At 45.2% G+C, this 24824-nt stretch overlaps 1 protein-coding gene across 3 annotated transcripts in view; it reads right to left on the reverse strand.

Moving 5' to 3' along the window:
• Nucleotides 1–12407, reverse strand: part of DNAH1 (dynein axonemal heavy chain 1) — a 140762-nt gene extending 128355 nt beyond the window's left edge. For all 3 annotated transcript variants that reach the window (XM_050958623.1, XM_050958622.1, XM_050958621.1), the window contains exon 1: nt 12363–12407. The gene's annotated coding sequence lies outside the window, so the exon portion shown is untranslated. The remainder of the gene's footprint in view (nt 1–12362) is intronic.
• Nucleotides 12408–24824: the final 12417 nt, after the last annotated feature.

Raw genomic sequence — 24824 nt, forward strand, 5'->3', positions numbered from 1 at the left:
ATAAGCTGCTGCAGGTCAGGGCTGAGTTCCAGTGACAGCTGTGTGGAGGAAGTGTGTACCACACCTACCCACAGTGGGCCTCATTCTCCACTGCTTTACACCTTGTGTAGTCATTCACACCTCCAGAATGTCCTTTATGATCACTAAATTTATTCACCAATTAAAATAAACCCCTATTCAGCATCCTGTTCAAAAAGATCCATCTGCCAGGCCCTCACAGATATAAAAGAGAAGATGATAATGTATATGCCTGGCTAAAGTAACATTGACACACTGTCCAAAATCAGATCTTGAAAAATTTTCCAGCTACCTACTGGACAAAGAATTAAAATGATTAGCCTGAGTTTGATACAAGTAATAGAGAATGGCTGCAAGAGGAAATCCCAGTCCCCTACAACCTAAGCTGCTGGAGGTGCTTGGGATTTCTACCAGAGTGCTCTTCTTCTGGGCCGCTCCAGCGTTTTTGCTGCCAAAAGCGACAAAAAAAAAAACAACACAATTGGCGACACTTCGGCAGCAGCTCTACTGCTGCCACTTCATTGTTCTGCGGCAATTCGACGGCAGGTCCTTCCCTCCGAGAGGGACTGAGGGACTCGACACCAAAGAGCCAGACATGTCGCCCCATTCGGTTGGCCGCCCCAAGCACCTGCTTGCTGCACTGGTGCCTGGAGCTGGCCCTGCTCTTCCTGGATCCTGCTTGGGGGTTCCATATTTCATATCAGCCTCTAGCTAGTAGACAAGGGAAGAAGGAGAACCTGGGGAACTACTGACTGGTCAGCCTCACCTCAGTCCCTGGAAGCAGGCCCTCAAGGAAATCATTTTGAAGCACTGAAGGAGAGGAAGATGATCAGGAACAGTCAACATGTATTTATGAAGGGCAAGTCATGCCTGACCAACCTGATTGCCTTCTATGATGAGATAACTGGCTCTGTGGATATGGGGAAAGCAACTTTAGCAAAGCTTTTGATACGGTCTTCCACAGTATTCTTGTCAGCAAGTTAAAGAAGTATGGATTGGATGAGTGGACTATAAGGTGGATAGAAAGCTGGCTAGATTGTTGGGCTCAACGGGTAATGATCAATGACTCGATGTCTAGTTGGCAGCCGGTATCAAGCAGAGTGCCTCAGGGGTCGGTCCTAGGGCTGGTTTTGTTCAATATCTTTATTAATGATTTGGATGATGGGATGGATTGCACCCTCAGCAAGTTCGCAGATGACACTATGCTGTGGGGAGAGGTAGATATGCTGGAGGGTAAGGATAGGGTCCAGAGTGACCTAGACAAATTGGAGGATTGGGCCAAAAAAATCTGATGAGATTCAGCAAGGACAAGTGCAGAGTTCTGCACTTAGGACGGAAGAATCCCATGAACCACTACAGGCTGGGGACCGACTGGCTAAGCAGCAGTTCTGCAGAAAAGGACCTAGGGGTTACAGTGGATGAGAAGCTGAATATAAGTCAACAGTGTGCCTTTGTTGCCAAGAAGGCTAGCGGCATATTGGGCTGCATTGGTAGGAGCACTGCTAGCAGATGGAGGGAAATGATTATTCCCTTCTATGCGGCACTGGTGAGGCTACATCTGGTGTATTGCATCCAGTTTTGGGCCCCCAACTACAGAAAGGATGTGGACAAATTGGAGAGAGTCCAGCAGAGGGCAATGAAAATGATCAGGGGGCTGGGGCACATGACTTACAAGGAGAGGCTGAGGGAACTGGGTTTGTTTAGTCTGTAGAAGAGAATCATAGAATCATAGAATATCAGGGTTGGAAGGGACCTCAGGAGATCATCTAGTCCAACCCTCTGCTCAAAGCAGGACCAATTCCCAACTAAATCATCCCAGCCAGGGCTTTATCAAGCCTGACCTTAAAAACCTCTAAGGAAGGAGATTCTACCACCTCCTTAGGTAACCCATTCCAGCGCTTCACCACCCTCCTAGTGAAAAAGTTTTTCCTAATATCCAACCTAAACCTCCTCCACTTCAACTTGAGACCATTACTCCTTGTTCTGTCATCTGCTACCACTGAGAAGAGTCTAGATCCATCCTCTTTGGAACCCCCTTTCAGGTAGTTGAAAGCAGCTATCAAATCCCCCCTCATTCTTCTCTTCTGCAGACTAAATAATCCCAGTTCCCTCAGCCTCTCCTTATAAGTCATGTGCTCCAACCCCCTAATCATTTTTGTTGCCCTCTGCTGGACTCCTTCCAATTTTTCCACATCCTTCTTGCAGTGTGGGGTCCAAAACTGGACACAGTACTCCAGGTGAGGCCTCACCAATGTCGAATAGAGGGGAATGATCACGTCCCTCGATCTGCTGGCAATGCATCTACTTATACAGCCCAAAATGCCATTAGCCTTCTTGGCAACAAGGGCACACTGTTGACTCATATCCAGCTTTTCATCCACTGTAACCCCTAGGTCCTTTTCTGCAGAACTGCTGCCTAGCCATTTGGTCCCTAGTCTGTAACAGTGAATGGGATTCTTTCGTCCTAAGTGCAGAACTCTGCACTTGTCCTTGTTGAACCTCATCAGATTTCTTTTGGCCCAATCCTCTAATTTGTCTAGGTCCCTCTGTATCCTATCCCTACCCTCCAGCATATCTACCATCTGCAAACTTGCTGAGAGTGCAGTCCATGTCATCCTCCAGATCATTAATGAAGATATTGAACAAAACCGGCCCCAGGACAACCCTTGGGGCACTCCGCTTGAAACCAGCTGCCAACTAGACATGGAGCCATTGATCGCTACCCGTTGAGCCCGATGATCTAGCCAGCTTTCTATCCACTTTATAGTCCATTCATCCAGCCCATACTGCTTTAATTTGCTGGCAAGAATACTGTGGGAGACCATATCAAAAGCTTTGCTACAGTTAAGGAGTAACATATCCACTGCTTTCCCCTCATCCACAGAGCCAGTTATCTCCTCATAGAAGGCAATTAGGTTAGTCAGGCATGACTTGCCCTTGGTGAATCCATGCTGATTGTTCCTGATCACTTTCCTCTCCTCTAAGTGCTTCAGAATTGATTCCTTGAAGACCTGCTCCATGATTTTTCCAGGGACTGAGGTAAGGCTAACCAGCCTGTAGTTCCCTGGATCCTCCTTCTTCCCTTTTTTAAAGATGGGCACTACATTAGCCTTTTTCCAGTCATCCAGGACCTCCCCCATTCGCCATGAGTTTTCAAAGATAATGGCCAATGGCTCTGCAATCACATTCGCCAACTCCTTTAGTACCCTTGGATGCAGCTCATCCGGCCCCATGGACTTGTGCTCGTCCAGTTTTTCTAAATAGTCCGGAACCACTTCTTTCTCTACAGAGGGCTGGTCACCTTCTCCCCATACTGTGCTGCCCAGTGCAGCAGTCTGGGAGCTGACCTTGTTTGTGAAGACAGAGGCAAAAAGAAAATCATTGAGTACATTAGCTTTTTCCACATCCTCTGTCACTAAGGGTATGGCTACACTTACAGCTGTAAAGTGCTGGGAGTTACAGCTGTCTTCGTACAGCTGTGTAGGGAAAGCGCTGCAGTGTGGCCACACTGAAAGCTACCAGCTCTGCAGTGTGGCCACATTTGCAGTATTTGCAGTGCTGTTGGGAGTGGTGCATTTTGGGCAGCTATCCCAGCGTTCAAGTGGCTGCAACGTGCTTTTCAAAAGAGGAGGGTGGGGTGGAGTGTGACAAGGAGCGTGGGGGAGACAGAGTGAGTGGATTTTTGGAGCTGACACTGTTGTCATTTTAAAAGTTTTGACCCCTGTCCCCACCCCTCTCTTATTCACTAAATGCAAATTATGCACTCCTAAATAGCCTTCAGACCACATAAGCAGCTGCTCAACACGGACTCCTCCTTCCCTCTCCACCTTGTGGCTTCTCTACTCAAGCAAACAGCTGTGAACATTCCAAAGCAATTCCCCTGCCTGCCTCCGCTCGCTCGCTCGAGCAAACAGGAGCTGTGTTTGTTTTTTAGATAAGCAGCTCCAGGGTGCCCGGAGTTCAGCCACTCTTCTGGTTTGTTGTGAACAGGCATTCTGGGATACCTCCTAATACCCTGGAGGCAAATTACAGCGCTTTTGGTGGCCACACTTGACGAGCAGCGCTGCATCACCAGCGCTGCAATCGTTATACCCCAAGCAGACCAGGCGTACAGCCAGCGCTGCAGCCAGGGAGTTGCAGCGCTGGATGTGCCTTGCAGGTGCGTACAGTTACTAAGTTGCAGCGCTGTAAACCCACCACCAGCGCTGCAACTCTCCAGTGTAGCCATGGCCTTGGTTGAGTAAGGGGGTGGGATTTGATAGCAGCCTTCAGCTACCTGAAGAGGGGTTCCAAAGAGGATGAAGCTTGGCTGTTCTCAATGGTAACAGATGACAGAACAAGGAGCAATGGTCTCAAGTTGCAGTGGGGGAGATCTAGGTTGGATATTAGGAAACACTATTTCACTAGGAGGGTGGTGAAGCACTGGAATGGGTTGCCTATGGAGGTGGTGCAATCTCCATCCTTATAGGTATTTAAGGCCCAGCTTCACAAAACTCTGGCTGGGATGATTTGGTTGGTGTTGGTCCTGCTTTGAGTAGAGGTTTGGACTAGATGACCTCCTGAGGTCTCTTCCAACCCTAATCTTCTATGATTCTGTATACACATGCACACACACACCCACACAGAGCTACAGATAGACAGACAGATACATACACACACACGCACAGATATATAGATATAGATATATCCACACACATAAAGTTTCCAGGTGTGAAATGATAGGTGGCTTTCTTTGGCTGGATGATGAGTAGTGAACTGCTGCAAAGATGTGTTAAAATGATTATTGTAGTAAAATGGTTCAGGACTTGACAAAGTGTCCATTTGCCAGTGCTGTGTGGGGAAACTTTCCTTGGCAAATGTCTGGGAAGTGTGTGTTATGTGTGTGGAGGCTATATCATCAACTTCTGTATAAGTGTTGCTTTCAGGAGATTTTGTCTGATGAAGTGGGCTGTAGCCCACGAAAGTTTATGCTCAAATAAATTTGTTAGTCTCTAAGGTCCCACAAGTATTCCTGTTCTTTTTGCGAATACAGACTAACACGGCTGCTACTCTGAAACCTGACTTTCAGTGAGAATCTTGTGTTTAACTCCCATTTGTGTCTTTGAGAATCTTCTCCTCGAAGAAAAGTTTTCCAGCCCTTGTGCTTTCAAATAAAATCTTTTTCTAAATATTAATTGAGTGTAACTTGCTGAGTCTGCATAGAGATGGCTTCATTGCCTAAGCTGCAGCATCCCTAGAATGAAATTAACAAGACTAGGGTCAGTTTCATTGATGGCATTCAGAACTCTTTTGGAAGCAAGGAAGTTGTCTAGAATAATGTCAGTTTCACATTGCAGCTGTGTTTGATAGCTGTGAGAAGCAGCAGAGGCAACTCTTAAGAGGATACAAAAAGCAGAGGTTGAGGGAGGTAGTATACCTTTCGACCCCTTGCTCCTCATTTGTCTCAGTTAGGAGGCTGAGAGGTAGAGTATCTGAGAACCTCTTCCATTTATCATATGCTTAGCCTTTTTCCAGTTATTCGGGACCTCCCCTGATTGCTATGATTTTTCAAAGATAATGGTCAATGGCTCTGCAATCACATCTGCCAATTCCCTCAGCACTCTCAGCTGCATTAGATCTGGACCCATTAACTTGTGCATGTACAGCTTTTCTAAATAGTCCTTAACCTGTTCTTTCACCACTGAGGACTGTTCACCTCCTCCCCATACTGTGTTGCCCAGGACAGCAGTGTAGGAGCTGATCCTGTCTGCAAAGACAGAGGCAAAAAAAAAAAAAAAAAGCATTGAGTACTGCAGCTTTTTCCACATCATCTGTCACTAGGTTGCCTCCCCCATTCATTAAGGGTTCCACACTTTCCCTGACCTTTTTCTTGTTAGACTCATAGACTTTAAGGTCAGAAGAGACCATTATGATCATCTAGTCTGACCTCCTGTACAATGCAGGTCACAGAATCTCACCCATCCACTTCTATAACAAACCCCTAACCTATGTCTGAGTTATTGAAGTCCTCAAATTGTGATTTGAAGACCTCAAGCTGCAGAGAATCCTCCAGCAAAGGAGGAAGGCGAAAAAACTCCAGGGCCTCTGCCAATCTGCCCTGGAGAAAAATTCCTTCCTGACCCCAAATATGGCAAACAGTTAAACCCTGAGCATGTAGGCAAGACTCACCAGCCAGCATCCAGAAAAGAATTCTCCATAGTAACTCAAATCCCAACCCATCTAACATCCCATCACAGACCACTGGGCATACTTACCTGCTGATAATCAAAGATCAATTGCTAAATTAATTGCCAAAATTAGGCTATCTCATCATACTATCCCCTCCATAAACTTATCAAGCTTAGTCTTAAAGCCAGATATGTCTTTTGCCCCCACTACTCCCCTTGGAAGGCTGTTCCAGAACTTCACTCCTCTAATGGTTAGAAACCTTTGTCTAATTTCAAGACTAAACTTCCTAGTGTCCAGTTTATATCCATTTGTTCTTGTGTCCACATTGGTACTAAGCTTAAATAATTCCTCTCCCTCCCTGATATTATTCCCTCTGATATATTTATAAAGAGCAATCATATCCCCCCTCAACCTTCTTTTGGTTAGGCTAAACAAGCCAAGCTCTTTGAGTCTCCTTTCATAAGACAGGTTTTCCATTCCTCGGATCATCCTAGTAGCCCGTCTCTGAACCTGTTCCAGTTTGAATTCATCCTTCTTAAACATGGGAGACCAGAACTGCACACAGTATTCCAGATGAGGTCTAACCAGTGCCTTAAATAATGGTACTAACACCTCCTTATCTTTGCTGGAAATACCTCGCCTGATGCGTCCTAAAACTGCATTAGCTTTTTTAACGGCCATATCACATTGGCGGCTCATAGTCATCCTGTGATCAACCAATACTCTGAGGTCCTTCTCCTCCTCTGTTACTTCCAACTGATGTGTCCCCAATTTATAACTAAAATTCTTGTTATTAATCCCTAAATGCATGACCTTGCACTTTTCACTATTAAATTTCATCCTATTACTATTACTCCAGTTTACAAGGTCATCCAGATCTTCTTGTATGATATCCTGGTCCTTCTCTGTGTTAGCAATACCTCCCAGCTTTGTGTCATCCGCAAACTTTATTAGCACATTCCTGCTTTTGGTGCCAATGTCAGTAATAAAAAGGTTAAATAAGATTGGTCCCAAAACTGATCCCGGAGGAACTCCACTAGTAACCTCCTTCCAGCCTGACAGTTCACCTTTCAGTACGACCCGTTGTAGTTTCTCCTTTAACCAGTTCCTTATCCACTTTTCAATTTTCATATTGATCCTCATCTTTTCCAATTTAACTAATAATTCTCCATGTGGAACTGTATCAAATGCCTTACTGAAATCGAAGTAAATTAGATCCACTGCGTTTCCTTTGTCTAAAAAACCTGTTACCTTCTCAAAGAAGGAGATCAGGTTGGTTTGGCACGATCTACCGTTTGTAAAACCATGTTGTATTTTGTCCCAATTACCATTGACCTCAATGTCCTTACCTACTTCCTCCTTCAAAATTTTTTCCAAGACCTTACATACTACAGATGTCAAACTAACAGGTCTATAGTTGCTCAGATCACTTTTTTTCCCTTTCTTAAAAATAGGAACTATGTTAGCAATTCTCCAGTCGTACGGTACAACCCCTGAGTTTATTGATTCATTAAAAATTCTTGCTAATGGGCTTGCAATTTCATGTGCCAGTTCCTTTAATATTCTTGGATGAAGATTATCTGGGCCCTCCGATTTTGTCCCATTAAGCTGTTCGAGTTTGGCTTCTACCTCGGATGTGGTAATATCTACCGCCATATCCTCATTCCCATTTGTCATCCTACCATTACCCCTAAGCTCTTCATTAGCCTTATTAAAGACTGAGGCAAAGTATTTATTTAGATATTGCGCCATGCCTAGATTATCCTTAACCTCCATTCCATCCTCAGTGTTTAGAGGTCCCACTTCTTCTTTCTTTGTTTTCTTCTTATTTCTTCTTGTTGCTAACATACCTGTAGAAACCTTTCTTGTTACCCTTCACATCCCTTGCTAGCTGCAACTCCAGTTGTGTTTTGGCCTTCCTGATTACAACCCTGCATGCTCAAGCAATATTTTTATACTCCTCCCTAGTCATATGACCAAGTTTCCACTCCTTTTAAGCTTCCTTTTTGTGTTTAAGCTCATCTAAGATTTCACTGTTAAGCCAAACTAGTCACCTGCCATATTTGCTATTCTTTCTGCACATCGAGATGGTTTGTTCCTGTGCCTTCAATAAAGCTTCTTTAAAATAAAGCCAGCTTTCCTGGACTCCTTTTCCCCGCAGGGGACGTTGCCCATCAGATCCCTATGGGAGTCAAAGTCTGCTTTTCTGAAGTCCAGGGTCTGTATTTTGCTACTCTCCTTTCTTCCTTTTCTGAGGACTCTGAACTCAATCATCTCATGGTCACTGCTGCCCAGATTGCCACCCACTTCTACTTCCCCTACCAATTCTCCCGTTTGTAAGCAGCAGGCCAAGAGGAGAATGGCCCCTAGTTGGTTCCTCCATAGTTGCACCAGGAAGTTGTCTCCAATACTCTCCAAAAACTATCTATCTATCTATATATCTATATCTGTGTGTGTGTGTGTCTCTCTCTCTCTCTCTCTGTGTATATACATATCTGTATCTGTCTGTGTATGTATGTATGTATATATATCTGTATCTATGTATATGTGGGTCTCTGTCTGTATGTATATATATCTGAATCTGTGTGTGTATCTATCTATATCTCTGTGTGCATCTATATCTGTGTATCTAATCTATATATCTGTATCTGTGTGTGTGTATCTATATCTATATGTGTGTGTATATAAATATGTAAATATATATGTATCTATATCTCTGTGTGTATCTATAGCTATATGTGTGTATCTCTCTGTGTGTATATATGTTTGTGTGTGTGTGTGTGTGTGTATATATATATATGTATGTATGTATCTGTGTGTGTGTGTGTGTGTATATATCTGTATCTATATCTGTGTGTGTATCTATATCTATATCTGTGTGTGTATATGTGTGCATTTATATATCTCTATATCTGTGTATGTGTGTGTGTATCTATATGTGTGTGTGTGTATATACACACACATACACATACATATCTATAGCTGTTTGTGTGATGTGCGTGTCTATCTATCTATATCTGTATGTATGTGTATATGTGTGTGTATATATATCTATATCTATGTGTGTGTGTATGTTTGTGTGTATATTTATATCTATATGTGTGTGTACATACGTGTGTATGTGTATATATATATATATATTGCTGTGTGTGTTACACATCTATATCAGTCCTGTGTGTGATGTGCGTGTGTATCTATCTATATCTGTATCTGTATGCATGTGTGTATATGTGTATATGTGAGTATATATATATATGTGTGTGTGTGTGTGTGTATGTCTCTATGTTTATATATATGTGTGTGTGTATGTCTATATCTCTGTGTGTACATACATGTGTGTATGTATCTCTCTCTGAGTTACATATCTATATATCTGTGTGTGTGTGTGTGTTACATATCTATATCTGTGTGTGTGTATATCTATATCTGTGTGCATGTATATCCGTGTGTGTGTATCTATCTATATCTGTGTGTGTGTGTATATGCATGCATATCTGTATCTTTCTATATGTGTGTGTATGTATATATGTGTGTGTATCTGTATCTGTGTATCTACATATATCTATATCTATGTGTATATTTATATCCATATATCTGTGTGTGTGTGTATCTGTCTATATGTCTATCTATACCTGTGTGTGTATCTATATCTGTGTGTATCTATATCTATGTGTGTGTGTATAGCTATAGATTTGTCTGTGTATGTGTGTGTATCTATATCTGTATGTATATATATCTATATCTGCGTGTGTATATATTTCTGAGTGTATATATATCTGTATCTGTGCGTGTGTTGTATCTATCTATATCTATGTGTGTGTGTGTATATATACGTATGTGCATCTGAGTGTACGTATAGCTATATTTGCATGTGTGTGTAGTGATTAAAAATCACTGTCAAGTGATTAAAAAAATTAATCACGATTAATCACACTATTAAACAATAGAATACAATATACACACACACACATACATACATACACTTTCATATATTGATATCTATAAAGTGGTTAAATGGGACTGAAAAATGAGATCATATTATAATGGAACTGCTGACACAACATTAGCTACAGTGTGTATGGCAGGATAGCAAAACTATAATTACAATTTCTCAGTAAATCCAGTTTTTACATATCCAAGAAGTCAAACTCCCACACATTTTTCTCAGAGTGGTATGAGCTTTTGATCTCTTGCCTCCTCTTCGATTCTTTGATCCAAGATTTCAATCAAACCAACTAAGAAAACCATCATTTAAAAAAAAACGAGGTTCAAAAATGCTTCAGTGGTTGTAACAGACAAAGAAAAGTACTTAAAAAAATCAATCCCAACAACAAAAAGTTAAAAGGGCAAAATCAGAAAGAAAGATAGGTAGAAAACTAGTATTCATCTTTCTCAAAACAATCTATATATGCATTCCTAATGCCCCAGTCACCACAGTTTCTGATAATAAATACATGGGAATTGTTTCATGCCTTAATATATGCCATAAAACATGAGTTCAATATAGTGACGAGCAACATACATATGCCTTTAAACTTCAATCTACTTGAATCTGGTCGTTTTCAAAAACAGAGTTAAAAATAGTTTCAAGTACAACGCAATCCACTATCCCCCTGACAATGATGGTGGTTTTACAATTCCATTTTCCTGTTTTTTTTTCAAATGTATTTTCCCTCTCTGTTGCTAAAGAAAAGACCCACACAAAGGACAAAGGACATTGACTTCCCAGGGGAAACAGTGAAACTGACTATAAACAAAGTGTTGCCAAAAATTCACAAAGAAATCTGACAAAGAATAGAGAAAATAGTTGGCTAATTTTCTTTAGTTATACCAGCCTTCGATGTTCCTTGTAACAAAAGCTATTAAAGTGTTCAGATGGTGCCACTGACAATACTATTTTCATTCATAAAGTACAATCCCTTCACTCCATCGCCTAGATGTTTATGAATACTGCAAAACCAATTAAAATACAATACTAAGTATTAAGGATCTGATCTTTGACTTCAACAAGCATTCGATTGGGCCCTAACACATCATAATATGTGACATCAAGAATACAAAAAAAGGGTCAAATTGCCATCATTACCAAAAGGGGAAGAGGGCCTCATGAGGGGGCAGAAATTAATAAAAACACCCTCCTCTGAAAAAGAATGTTTTTAGTGGTTGTTTGAATGTGGAGAGGGATGGACATGTGCGGGGTGGGCAGATAGGAGTCCTCTAGAAGGATCCAGGAATGATGGGGTGGGGGATTCAACTCCCACATCTAGTAGCATCCAGGGGTGGTGTGGTTCTGATTCTTACAGCTAGCAGCATCTGGGTGTGGGCTGGCTCCAAGTCCCACACTTGGCCAAAAAGCAACAAGAAGTTGTGAAAGAATTTCAACCCTTTTCAGCAATGACAAATAATTCACTGACATTTCCAAACTCTGACCTGCTTCCTCCAACCCTAAAGGCCACCTCAGCAATACCTAGGCCCATGGGGTGTGGACATGCAACCCCTATCGTAGGATGACCCAACTCCTCCTGGGGGCCACAGCGACGACTTGCCAGAAGGCCATGGGCAGCAAAATGGGGCAGACCATGGCTCCCGCCACCTGTACAGCAGAGCGTGGCCCCACACAGAGAGCCACCCTCCTGGGCTACCTGGACCAAGGTGGTGCTGTGGGTAGTGTTGCCAAGCCTCCAGGATTGAATTGCAATCCTCCAAAAGTCTTCTGGAATTAAAAGATTATGTCATGTGATGAACTCTCCAGGAATACTGCCAATCAAAGTTGGCAACCCCAGCTATGTGGCAGGCCAGCATGTCCCCTTTGAGGGGCATGAGCAGCATCCTTAGCAATTCCCAGGCGGGGTCTCGTGCCTAGGCCTGGGGTGCCCCCTGTGGGGGGTCAGAGCATTGCATGCTGGGACCTCAGCCAGGCCACGTTAGGATGGCTCTCACCAGTCCAAAAGTCAGGACTGTCACTTTATAGGGACAGTCCTGACTTTTGGATCTTTTTCTTACATAGGCTCCTATTACCCCCCACCCCCCGTCCCGATTTTTCACACTTGCAGTCTGGTTACCCGGGGCCCTGTTAAAGCGGTGACCCCCACCCTCGGACTGAACCATGGGCTGTCCTCCGGGCCTCCCCAGCCCCGACTCTTAGGCCAGACGGGGGCAGAGCAGAGAGTACGCACCAGCCTGCCCAGCTTCCCCCTCCCGTGCTGTGCAATGGCCTCGTCGTCAAGCATCAGACGCCCGACTCTGTTGCTAGGGGATAAAACCATTCCAGCAGGGAGGGGGTTCAACTCTCCCCACACCCCGCCGCTGAAATATTAACAGCCCTAAATTCAGTGGTTCGTTCCTAAAAGGGCTACTTCTGCCTCCATAGGTCAGACTCCCCCTCACTCTCCGTTTGTATGGCGTTTGAATGTGCATTGCGCCGTCCCCCCTTTAGTGAATTTGGTTGCGTCCACGCACAGCCTGAAGGAGAGAGGGAGTGTGGAAGAGGAGGAGAGTGGGACGGAGCTGCAGGCTAGAACGTCCCATGCCAACCCGGAAGTTGGCCTCTCTTGCCGCAAGGGAGGCTACTTGGTGGTCAGTGCGGCAGCCTACTGGCCTGGAAGGCAGGGAAGGGTACTTAGTGCATCCAGCAGCTGTAGTGCCTAGGGGCTGGGTTAAGGGATTCCCACAGCCACTGCTTTCATAGCTTTCCCTCAAGGCTACTTCTGGGCCATCCATTTGTGGCTGGTACTGAACTGGCACACTGGAGATCTAGGTTCTAGTCCTTGTGCTGGCACAAGGTGACCCTAGGAATGGGGTTAATGCATACCCCACTGCCTGGTTTCTCTTGTTAGACTGTAAGCTAGGTGGGGCAGGGGCTGTCTCTTAATAAGAGTTTGTGCAGTGCCTAGCACAAGGGGGGCTTCCTTATACTGGAACCTCTGGGAGCTACTGTAACACAAGTAAGGAAGAAAAGCTGTTATTGATTCAGGTCACATTATTGCCCATCCTGTGCCTCAGGTCAGTGCTATTTTGAGGGTGGGGGAGAATCTAATGTAGGTTGCAGAGCAGGGAGGGGAAGAAATCTTTAAATAAGCAAACACTAGATGCCTTTCTGAAAACTACACTCTTGCTCAGCCATAAGTTACGGGTTTGATGCAGGAATTGCTGGGTGAAATTTTCTAACCTGTGTTATGGTTGCACTAGATAATCATAATGGCTCCTTCTGGGCTTAAAATCTAGGAAGGAAGAAACACCTTGGAGGCAGGTTGATTTTAAAAAAGAAAAGGGGGCGGGGACTGCTGGAACTTGATGAAGGGATTTGGAAATTTAGTATAAAGCTCACTGAAATGGAGTCATGGGCAAAGAGCAGCTGAAACAGCAAAGGTGTGTGATTGATTAATTGATCTTAGGGTTGTGCCCTTTATTGCATAGAATCCCTCTCCTCCTCCAATTTATATTACCTCTGTAATAGGTTCATCTCTGCAATACAATTGTGTAGGCTTTAAACAGGTATAAGTTTTACAACTGTAATGCACAGAACATGCAGGCGGGGAGGGATAGCTCAGTGGTTTAAGCATTGGCCTGCTAAACCCAAGGTTGTGAGCATTCTTGAGGGGGGCCACTTAGGGATCTGGGGCAAAATCAGTACTTGGCCCTGCTAGTGAAGGCAGGGGGCTGGACTCAATGACCTTTCAGGGTCCCTTCCAGTTCTATAAGGTCGGTCTGTCTGTCTATCTATCTATATATGCACCAGCCATTATAATTTATGCTGTAGTAGTGTTCAAAGGCTCCAAGGAGGATCAGAGCCTCCGTGTGCTAGGAGCTGTACCCACTCATAGAAAGATGTGGCTACTTCCCCATGTAAACAAATTATTAGGATGAAATTGCTACCAGTTTTGTTCATTCCATGGATTTTTGGAGTGGGGGGGCAGATAGAAGGAAAATAGGATAAAAAATGGGAGAAGGGAAGGGAATGATGGAAGAGCAGAGAAGAACATGCAGGAAGAAAGATGAGGTTAGATCAAAGTGCATAGCGTAGAAGAGATGATGTGTAGATGGCTGGAGGCAGAAGGTCTGAATGTTGTTCCTGGTGCTAGAGCCTTCCACTGTACTGTAGCAGAAATGCCTTCACCCCTACATACTCCTGTTAGTTTGGGCCACATGGGCAGTTGATGCTGCTGTCATGTGCAACTTGCTACCATGCAATTCAGCTGCTTAGAGACTTGTACCTGGAATTTAAGTGACAGGTGCCATAATACACAGCTGCAGCAATGGCTATAAGGAGTGCTATATGCAGACTGCACTAGTGTGGACACAAATTCTGCTGGAAACATCTGACCTTGCAACCGTTTAGATGTTTTTGGGTCTTGGGGACAGGGGCTTCTATTAGAGCACTGGGGCAGAAAATCTGGCCTCATGGGGGCAGCAGAGCTCACACAATGAATGCAGGATTCCATAGCTGTCACAAGCATTAAGAAGATGCGGGTGGAGACGGGCTCTGTAAAAAGCCAGCAGGTACTGGGTGGTTAAGTCAGCGAGGGAAGCATTGGTGCATTCTGAAAATTTGCAAGCAAGAAAACGTCATGGTTAGGTAGACACTGGGTGGGGGAGGTAATATCTTTTATTGGACCAACTTCTGTCCTTTTTGAGCTTTTGAGCTACGTAAGAGCTCGTCCAACAGAAGCTGGTCCAATAAAAGATATTATCTTACCAATCTTGTCTCTGGAATATCCTGGAGGCCAATACTGCTACAACTGCACTGCAAATGGTTAGGCTGTGTGAAATGGGAGCTGCAGAGAGTGGTCCCAGAGGCAAGAGGCATAGCAGCCTCACAGGCTCCCGTCCAGCAACACACACCTCTCATGCAGCAGCTTGATAATCAACTCCCCAGAAGCAGAAGGGTCACAGAAGCTGATGCACCCAGCGCTCAGCTGCTCCATACCCCCACCAGAGCAGCAGCTGTTTAGGAAAGTCCCAGCTGTGTGTGCCCGCTGGTTACCCCAGGCTTTGTGCCTTATTAGAAAGGGGGCACAGTGGCAAGTGTTGATTGTGTTTGATATAATTAAATATCCCTTCTACATTGCCCAGTAGTTGGAACTCAAATCTTACTGAAAGGTGGAAAGAGGCTGAGGAGGTAAACCCTAGTTGAGTATTCCCAATGGAGAGCCCAGATGATCTAGCTTTGGCTTCAGCAACAGGAGAAAATGAATGCACAGCAGGTTGGCACTGCCCCTGTGGTTCAGATCATCTCCCTTCACCATGCATTTCAAGGGTTGATATGAAATGTTTCAGTGAGTCAGAAGATGAAAGCCCAGCTGGTTAAACTTTTAGGCTTTCAAGAAGGTATCGAGCCATAACAGAGACCAGACGGGTGCGTGACACACCGTGCACAAAGTCTGTGTGTATTGGCTGCTCCTATTCCCCACTCTCCTTTGAAAGAGGCAAAGCCTGATGCCCCAAGGGGAGATACACCCCCGGAACGATTGCTTGCCACAGTCTTTAGCGGCTGCCCAGTTTCCCTAGGATGCTGTTTTGGTGCCTGATGGCTGAACCAGAGGAGGGTTAGGTCTAGATGGGTGAATAAGAGTCACACAAAGCTTGGGTGGTTGACAGCGGACAGTAGCCATCACAATGGCTGTTCATGTGTCTGTGCACTATTGTTCTCACATCATCCCACTGCAGCTGGGATCTCTGATGCGAGCATGAAACAGCGGCTCCAGCTGGGCTCGGCAGGGAGTGTTAGCATAGCGTTTCCTACAGCAGTTCTTTCTCCTGCTGCCTCTCTGTCTGGGGCTTGGGTCTGATGATATTTAGACAGGATGCTGCATTGTTCTTAAGACCCTAGACAAGCATTGAGGAGAACCTTACCTTGGTCTTACTGGTTAGCCTGGCTGCATGCCTATACTGGGAAGCCAGCATCCTTTTACTCCCCTCTATGGGCCAGCAATATTATCAAACCTCCACATGGGATCAATGTCAGTGGACTCAGTGCAAATACAGTCTTAGCTCCATCCCAATACAGCCTGTGCAGAGGAGGCAGGGAAGCAGTCTGTGCCAGCAAAAGGACTGGAGCAGATTATCGCCCACAGAGCAAAGTGAGGAGAAAAACAGGAAGCAGACCCACTCGGTCACACCTATGCACTGCCCCTGACTCAGGCAGATTGCACAGCTGCAGCCCTGTGAGTGACCTCATTGGCGCCAATGAGATGATTTTCAGGCTAAGGGGGCAAGCACGAGATAGGGTATCAGAATCCAGCCCCACGGCCTGTAACAGAGCTAAGATTTCTGCATTAGCCTGGAACCTTAGAGTCCTGTTTAAGAACCATCAAGCCAGTTTTAATAGGATGTCAGCATTTGAACCCAAGTCTTGGAGGAGAAATGCACAAAACAAGCACACAAATTCAAACCGAAAGTGGATACTGTACAAATTACTGCTCACCTCCAGCATATAAAGGCAGGGCCAGCTCCAGGCACCAGCATTCCAAGCTGGTGCTTGGGGCGGCAATCTGCAAGGGGCGGCAGTCCCTGTTGTTTTGTCCCCAAGCAGCGCACTGAATTGCCGCCGCGGTCAGCAGGGGCAGTCCCTGTGCCCTTAGGGCTGCAGGCATGTTTCCACAGTGGCGGCAATTCCTGTTTCCACGGCGGCTTCAGCTAAACATAGAAGCTGCTGCCGAATTGCTGCTGCCGCGGAAACGCACCTGCCGCCCTAAGGGCACATGGACTGCCTCCACTGTCCACAGCGGCAATTCGGTGCGCTGCTTAGGTCAGCAAAAACTGTAGAGCCGGCCCTGTATAAAGGGCTTCATTCTCTTAAGTATAAAATCTAGAGGCCTCAATTCCCACTGATTTCTATTCTCTGGCAGAAGCGCATCAGGCCCATACGTGCTGCTCACAGTAGAAGGACACTGAAGTAATGGATATTTCTGAAAGCCATCACCACTCACAGCGATTCCTGAAACTGCCAGCGAATTTTAACAATGTCCTTCCTAAAAACGTAAAATAAAGTTACAATATAAAAATGTCCGACTCCCATGGACTTTAAAGACGAGGTGGGATATGAAGAGCTGGATTTTCTGCTGTTTTGTGTCATCCTAGGGAAAGTGGGCGTAGAACACTCTCAGGTATAGTAGTGTTTTTACACACACACCATTCCTTCTGCAGAGGGTGTAAATGAATACATGAGGTAGGTGCAAAGCCACTGGAGAATCAGGACCTAGATTGCCATCTCTATGCCTAGATGTGTTCCCACACACAAGGCATGGCATTAATCTAGAGTAAACACCACATGTTCATTTAACACCCTAACAATACATCATATCTTAAATCAGATCTTAAAATACAATATCACCAGGAAGAGTCATCTAGAAATGGTGAGAATCAAGGCTATGTCAATTTTGACTTTGTATGAGTCACACACACACACACACACACACACACACACACTCCAGTGAGGATCCCTTTAGGTTCTTGTTTGAATTTGGGAAGGAAATACTAGTCCAGATTCCCTTTTATGTTCCAGCTGCTTTCAACTGCTCTGAGGATACAAAGCAGCCATAAACCAGCCAGTTAAAATTAGCTGATGGGTCTTTTGTTTTGCTGGAGCAATATCGAGCAGCCAGAATGCAGTGGTGAGCCTACCCATTTTGTTTTGTCCCTTGTAAAATAAACCAATGAAACAAACCTCTTTAACTACATTTTCCAATGCAACTTTCATGCTAAAACTGCAATCACAATGAAATTGTAAAGATGGGCTTGTCAACTAAACAGAGCGGAGACTTTACCTCAATGTCTACCACAATGCCACAGACGGTGAACAGGACAGGTCATCACACCTAGATCAGTTCTTTCAGATAATAGACCAAGAAAACTAGAAGAGTCAGATTTTCAGACCTCCTCAAGGTGGCTGCAGCTAGGAACAGACATCTGCTGATGTCCACATTGCAAACTGAATTGAGAAGGGTTAGAGGCAAGGAGAAATTCAATGGTAATTGGGCACCTAGCTCCCTTGAAAGTCCCAGCATAAAAGGACAAATTTTATACAGTCCCAGGTGATGCACAGACAAGTCACTGCACCTAAAAAAAGACAGGGGAATTAGAATTCTAGAGTCCCATAGAAACTGTCCTCCAGACAGTTTTCCATCTTCTTGAAACTATTTGTGCTTCCAGTCACCAGTGATCATTAAACAAAAGGCCAACTGCAATACCCTTACTCACACTGAGCAGTGCTCACCATCCGTAATATTATTCATGAGGTTAGGTACAATGCAGCTCAGAGTTGCACAATCTGGCTAACTGTGGAATCAAATGCCCCCAGTCTTTGCTGGAAAGGATCTGACCAACAAGGTCGCATTTTTTGGCACTGCCCACAATTCCAAGAAGGTCCATGCTTATTCCCATGTCAGCCTGCAGAAGACGATGCACAAGAAGATTTTTTTCTTCTAGGAAATGCCATCCATGCCCTTTAAAATACCGAATAACATCTTAACAGTAGCTGCTAGGGAAATGTATTGCCTTATTGGGACTCAAGCAGTCCTATAATTCAAATATGGCTACCTAAATGCAAGGGACCAGATCCTCCCCTGGTTTAAATCAGCACATCTTCTTTGAGTTAATTGGAACTACACCCATCTACACCAGCTGAAGATCTGGCCCAAGATACAGAACAGGCCAGCATTCAAATCAGACATACCCAGGACCAGTTCTGGAACCTTAACAGAGCTACTATTCACAGGGCCGGCTTTAGGCCGATTCCCCCGAATCAGGCCCCGCGCCTAAGAGGGCCCCACGCCCTAAAGAAAAGCACCTCATTATTTAATTTTTACTCATATGGCGGCGGTCCGGGTCTTCAGCAGCGAGTCCTTCACTCACTCCAGGTCTTCAGCGGCATTTCGGCGGCGGGTCCTTCAGTGCCGTGGAAGACCTGGACCAAGTGAAGGACCCGCTGCTGAAGAGCCGTCGAAGACCCGGACTGTCACCGGGTATTCGAATCAGGCCCCGCCGTTCCTAAAGCCGACCCTGACTATTCGTCACTAGGGACAGCCAGCTTTGGCCTTGAACTGCAGAAACATCCCAACATTCCAGGGGAATATGACATAGCCGTGCTAACATCTGAATTTTTGACTCATGTAGCATGATGCCACTCTAGGTTCTGTATATAGATTGGACCCTGTCACCCAAGTGTGTCTTCCTGCTACTTGTTCATCACTTGATTTATTGCACCAACTCCCAGCTTGGCTTTCTATTATAAGCCATGCTGGATCGTCAATATCCCTATTTTTCCCCATCATTTATTTGCATATTTGGAATTCCTTCCTGCTTACTCAGTAGTGAATCTTCTGATGAGCTTCCCCTTTGAAACATTCACACAAATGATAGGATAATATTCGAGGGAAGCATGCAATAAACGGAATTTTGTACAACATTCTGTCTGGCTATTGGACAAATGAGGCTTATTGTAACAGTGTTTACAATATGAAATTGAAAGGAATAAACATGAATTTGGAGCAGGGACTGTCGGGTGTGTTTGTGTGCATGCATGCACAGCAACCGACAGTGCAGCCCCTGGGTGCAACCATATTACAAACAAACAAATCCTTTTTGTCCCTCCCCCATTATATGGCTGCATGCAGTAGCTGTCATTGGTTCACAAGAATGTGGGGAATGCCTGTCAAAGGCCATCCTTGGTGGGGCTCTGGACAGAACACATCAGGGAGATAGATGTAGGATTCAGTGGATACCAGACTCTGGTTGCTGTTGTGTTAGAGTTTTGACAAGTTTATGTAATGCACACCCATTCTGCATAGTGCTCTAGTGGTGGCTGACACACAGAATTATGGACTCAACTCAAGACAGTAGAGATTCATTCTTTAAGATGCAGAAGTCACAGGTTTGCTCTCCACTATCTGTGACCCTCACCAAAGTGCAGCATTACAAATAGCAGTCCATATGGGGTTTTGAAGCTGAGGGACTTCGGAAACTCTACATGAGCTTTCCTCGCTGGAAGGAGCGTGTAATGCACATCCAGTGGCTGCAAGCTCGTTTGTTTCAATGCGAGGAATAGCACATGAACCAAGATTTGAAGTAAACCCTAGCCATGGGCTTGCAGGAAGTGCACTTCATAGGAAAGGAATGGGAAATCAAGTCAAATAATTATAAATTCCTACCATATATAATCATCATGCTGATTTCTGGCTCACCCCTTCCCCCTCCATGTGTTGATGCTACAGTCCCCACTTCAGCAGCTGCCAGGTCCTCTTAGAGAGCTGACATTTCCATTCCTGACATTTTCCGCAGCTTCATCTCGGAATTAATGGCCGGATATTAACAGCAATGGGGCTGTTTATCATAATTAGGCTCATGAAGCTACTAAGCATTCAGCTATTTTTCATCAGTGCTGAGTTAATAAACTGCAGAATCCAGGAACGAGACAGACAATTTATTTACTGATTGATTGATTTTGGTCTGTCACATTTTGTCTTTAAAGTTTTCCAAGCCAAGCAGTGCTCCTTGGAGAGGACAACAAGGCAATCTGAACTCAGGCAAACATGCTGCCACCAAGAAGCCCTGGTGCCAGCTGATATATTGAGGAGACATTTGTTATGCTGACATCTTCTGTAACACATCCCCTCCCCCCCCCGCACACACACCTCACTCAAGCTAAAGTAAGTGACAAGTCACAATTAGCTGTCGAAGCATTTCAGGCCAGCCTCAGCAGCCACCAGACAGTGCAAGGAAAGGAAACTCAATCCCATTTCCCAACTCTGGTGAGTCTGGGCACCATTTTCCTCAAAGGGAGATAGCCCAGGCATTGTACGTTCCACGGTTCGTCATTTGGCCATGTGTTTTGGGTGATGCTTGTGCAATGCTAAAGAGGGATGCCACAGCTAACTTGGGATATATGCCTAGGATTAAGCAGAAGCTGTGCTCCTCTGTACCCCTATCTGACAATCTAGCTAGGAGTCCTGTGAAGTATCATGCCACTGTCTGCTTTTCTCTCACCCAAAGTTCCAGAGTTCCATATTATCCACAGGTGGTAATGGGGAGGGAGGAGAATGGCTAAGTCTGCTAAATTAGCAAGACCAGACTCTTGCCCCTCAGGGCTAGTAAGCTCTCCTCACTGGCTTTTGGGTCCATTATCAGCACTTTGCCTCACAAGAGCAAGGTGACTGTCACCCTAAAGAAGCAGTGGTTAGACCTTTCAAGTCTAATGAAGTCAATGGGCGCTACCCTCTTGCAGCCCTCTAGGAACCCAGTTCTCTCCCTGGAGCTCCCTGCAGTAACTGACCTAATCTGCCATGCAGCTCCCATTTATACGGACCTGCTGGGTCCTGACTGGCTGTTCCTCACAGCCCTTCTCCTATTGGCTGCTTCCCACACAGCCTCCCCAGGGCTCTATTAACCCCTTCTCTACCAATGTGGGATGGATGCCCCATCACATCTCCTCCACCTCTTTGGTGGATCTACTTGTTCTCTTTCATCTTAGACTAAGATTGTAAACTCTTTGGGGCAGGGACTGTCTTCTCAGGGGTTGTATTTTATATTTTAAAGTTGACCAGAGGACGACAATTCAGTTTCGCAACAACTTTCTACAGGGTAACAAAACCATTCAAACATTTGCACAAAATGAAATTCTGCTAAAATGTCCAGTTATAGAACTGAAAATCTGACCTTTCTGATTTGGGTCTCTCTCCTCTAGAAATCCCCTCGCATTGATACATTTTGTGGATTCATATTGTTTTCAACAAAATGAGCCATTTTCCACACACGCTACACACACCCATAGCCACTGAAATTGTAATACAGACAAACAACAGTGACAATCTGCAAACAGAAGTAAGAGCTTAGCTAATCTAATAAATTAGGCACAATTTAGGCAACACTAATAAAGAGACTATTGCAAGTAACACACTGAGGAAAGCAAGATCCACAAATTCTACAGCTCTCTCCAATTAAGTCTCTCTGTAAGCTCCCACTTCTTCACTGTGTCCTTTTTCTTCCAGCTATCCGCACCCTCATCCCTTAGAAAGCATGCCCCAGTATGCTGTGGGAATAGCCTCTAACAGTATATAGCCAAATCAGCACTCACAGTCATAACCCCAAGTGCCCTGAAACCTCCGATTCCCCAGGAGAGCTGCTATGCAGTAGCCTCCGTGTTATACCACTTGGCATTATGCAGCCACATAAAGCGTAGTAATGACCACTGCTCACCCATCCAGCACCACAAAACACACTGAAATCAGCCTGCTAAGCAGGAGGCAGCGACTTTTGAGTAAAGGAAAGAGACAAAGCAGCAAAGAAGAGAAAGAACCCTTCTGCCTGGAAGACAGAATAAAAATCATCCATGAAAAGGCAGCTAGAAAGTGTCATAAGTGAGCCATAGTTACAAGCTCACATTGGAGCCATCCTCCATTTCCCTCTTTGGGAGGGTTGCAAAGGGTCTTCATACTGTGGAGTTCAGGAACTTAAAATCACAATCACCCCTTTAGGGGAAGGAAGTCTGACTGACACAGAGGAAGGAGGAGACAAGTTGTAAAACCCCCGGGATCCCATGTATCAACATAGAAACACAAGGATCCTCTATTCTGTTGGAAGGGCAGCCCCTCCAAGTGGCTTTCTGGGTTCTCACTAGCTGAGCAGCATAGCTTCCTTTGGACCTGTGCTGCCACTGGCGCTCATGCCTACATCCCACCCCCTCTTCTCCAAAAGCAGGCAGCTGAGAAATCCATGCTGTGCCAAGGGCAGTAGACCATATCCAGCACCTGCTCCTCCCTGTCCTGCAATGTCCCTCCCCGCCCCACAGATCTTCGTTGTGGCCTGTAAAGGAGTCAAGGGGGAGCATGCCCTGGAAGCACAACTGCACCCTCCCAAATACCGGGGGGGTGGGAAGGGTTCTGCCCTATTTTGCTCTTCTCCACACTGAAGGGCAGGGGGGTGCAAGGCTTATGACTTTCTTGATCACTCTATGTTATGCAGCTGTCTCTTAACGGGACACAGAGTTGGCCATCCCTAGCCAGCGTCACTATAGTAACATTACACTGAACAGTTTGGGGCCATTCAAGATGACTGTTGTAGTATTATCTCCTTCATGAATAATAGGTCCACCTCCATCTCCCCCCCCCCCCCCCGGCCTTTTCTTTTAGATCCTATTTGGAATGTTTATTTGCATCTCTTGGGGTAGGACCAAAATATCAGATTCCCTGCTCAGTTTCCTCCTCCATTACAGAAATAAGCTATGAGAGAAAGGGCACTGGGAAAATCCCAGGGGGTAATTAGCAGGGATGCATGCTGGTGTTAGTAGTTTTTGTGCCTTTGTTTTCACAGGCTATTGCTTCCAGGAGTCACCAACCGACTTAAGCTCTGCTCTCGTTTGCTGGATGGCAAAGCACAGCCACACAATGAGATTGCACATGATTCTGGCCCCAGCATTGGAAACTCTGCAGCAAAACAAAACCCACAAAAAACAAACACACAGCTTCATAGATTTTAACGCCTGAAGGGACCATGAGGGCTATCTCCTTGGACCTACTGTACAGACCAGAGAATTTCACTCAATAAGTCCCTTGAAATATTCAGCTTTGTTCAACTTCACCCACACACCACTATTTTCAGCTTTTTTCTGGTTCCCAAAACACCAAGCCCAAACATTTAGATAGTCCACCAGGTTGTCCGTGCTTTTCCTGGGGCTAGGCTGTGTTCTTTGAACAGGGCTTGTGGGACATTGTCAGTTCATGTTATTGCACCATGGTACAAGATAGAACCCAGTTACTGCTTTCTAAAGGTATGTCTAATTTACAGCTCAGGTAGATGTACATGTCCAAGCAGTGTGGACATAGTTTGGGCTAGCCATGTGAGAACCTCAGTGGGGGTTGCTCTTGGGCAGCTAGCCAAAGCCACTGTCTGTGCTGTCACAGCCACATGGCTATTTTTGGCATGCTAGCTTGTCCAGAGTTAGTGCATGTCTGTCTACCTGAGCTAGGAATTACACCTTCCAGCTGCAATGTAGACGTACCCAAAGCTGAACAGGCTGCAGAGGGTTTATGGGCATGAAGCCTTGCCTGAGCCAGTAGAATAAGCAGATGATGCTTCTATGTCTGCAAGACCCAGTTCTGATGTACACTGTTGAATGGCCATGGACTCACTCCAGTGTCAGTTAGAGGAGGGTCAGACCTAGGCACCATTACATGGGGAAGGAATGGGCTTTTTTTAGTCATGTTTCCAACTGTCAAGCTCACTTCAAAAGGGTTGCCATCCCCGGTCTTCAGTCCACCCCTAAGCCGCCTCACTGCACCTTCTCAACCTTCCTTTTTCATGGTTTCCAGAAGCACCTGGTGTTGGCCGATGGGTCAACAGGGATGAGGAGGATTTCAACAGCTGTTTTAGCCCAAAGGTCAAAGCAGGTAGCATGAAAGAGAGGGTTGAAAGCCTGCCTTCCCGTGAATCACCGGAGGGCAAGACTGAGGTGCAGAGAAGGGTGTGTTGAGTGGATCAGACAGAGCAATAGTTCTAACAGACAAAGGGGGAAAAAATAGGGTCCTCAATAAAGACCCCAATGCAAGGCACATTGCCCAGGAAACTAATGATGCTCTCTCATTATTGTTGGCAACAGGAAATGGCAACAAATACCGTAATCCAGGCCCTGCTGCTGCCACTGTCTT

The sequence above is a fragment of the Gopherus flavomarginatus genome, chromosome 6 (genome assembly GCF_025201925.1).
Source record: "Gopherus flavomarginatus isolate rGopFla2 chromosome 6, rGopFla2.mat.asm, whole genome shotgun sequence".
NCBI lineage: Eukaryota > Metazoa > Chordata > Testudines > Testudinidae > Gopherus > Gopherus flavomarginatus.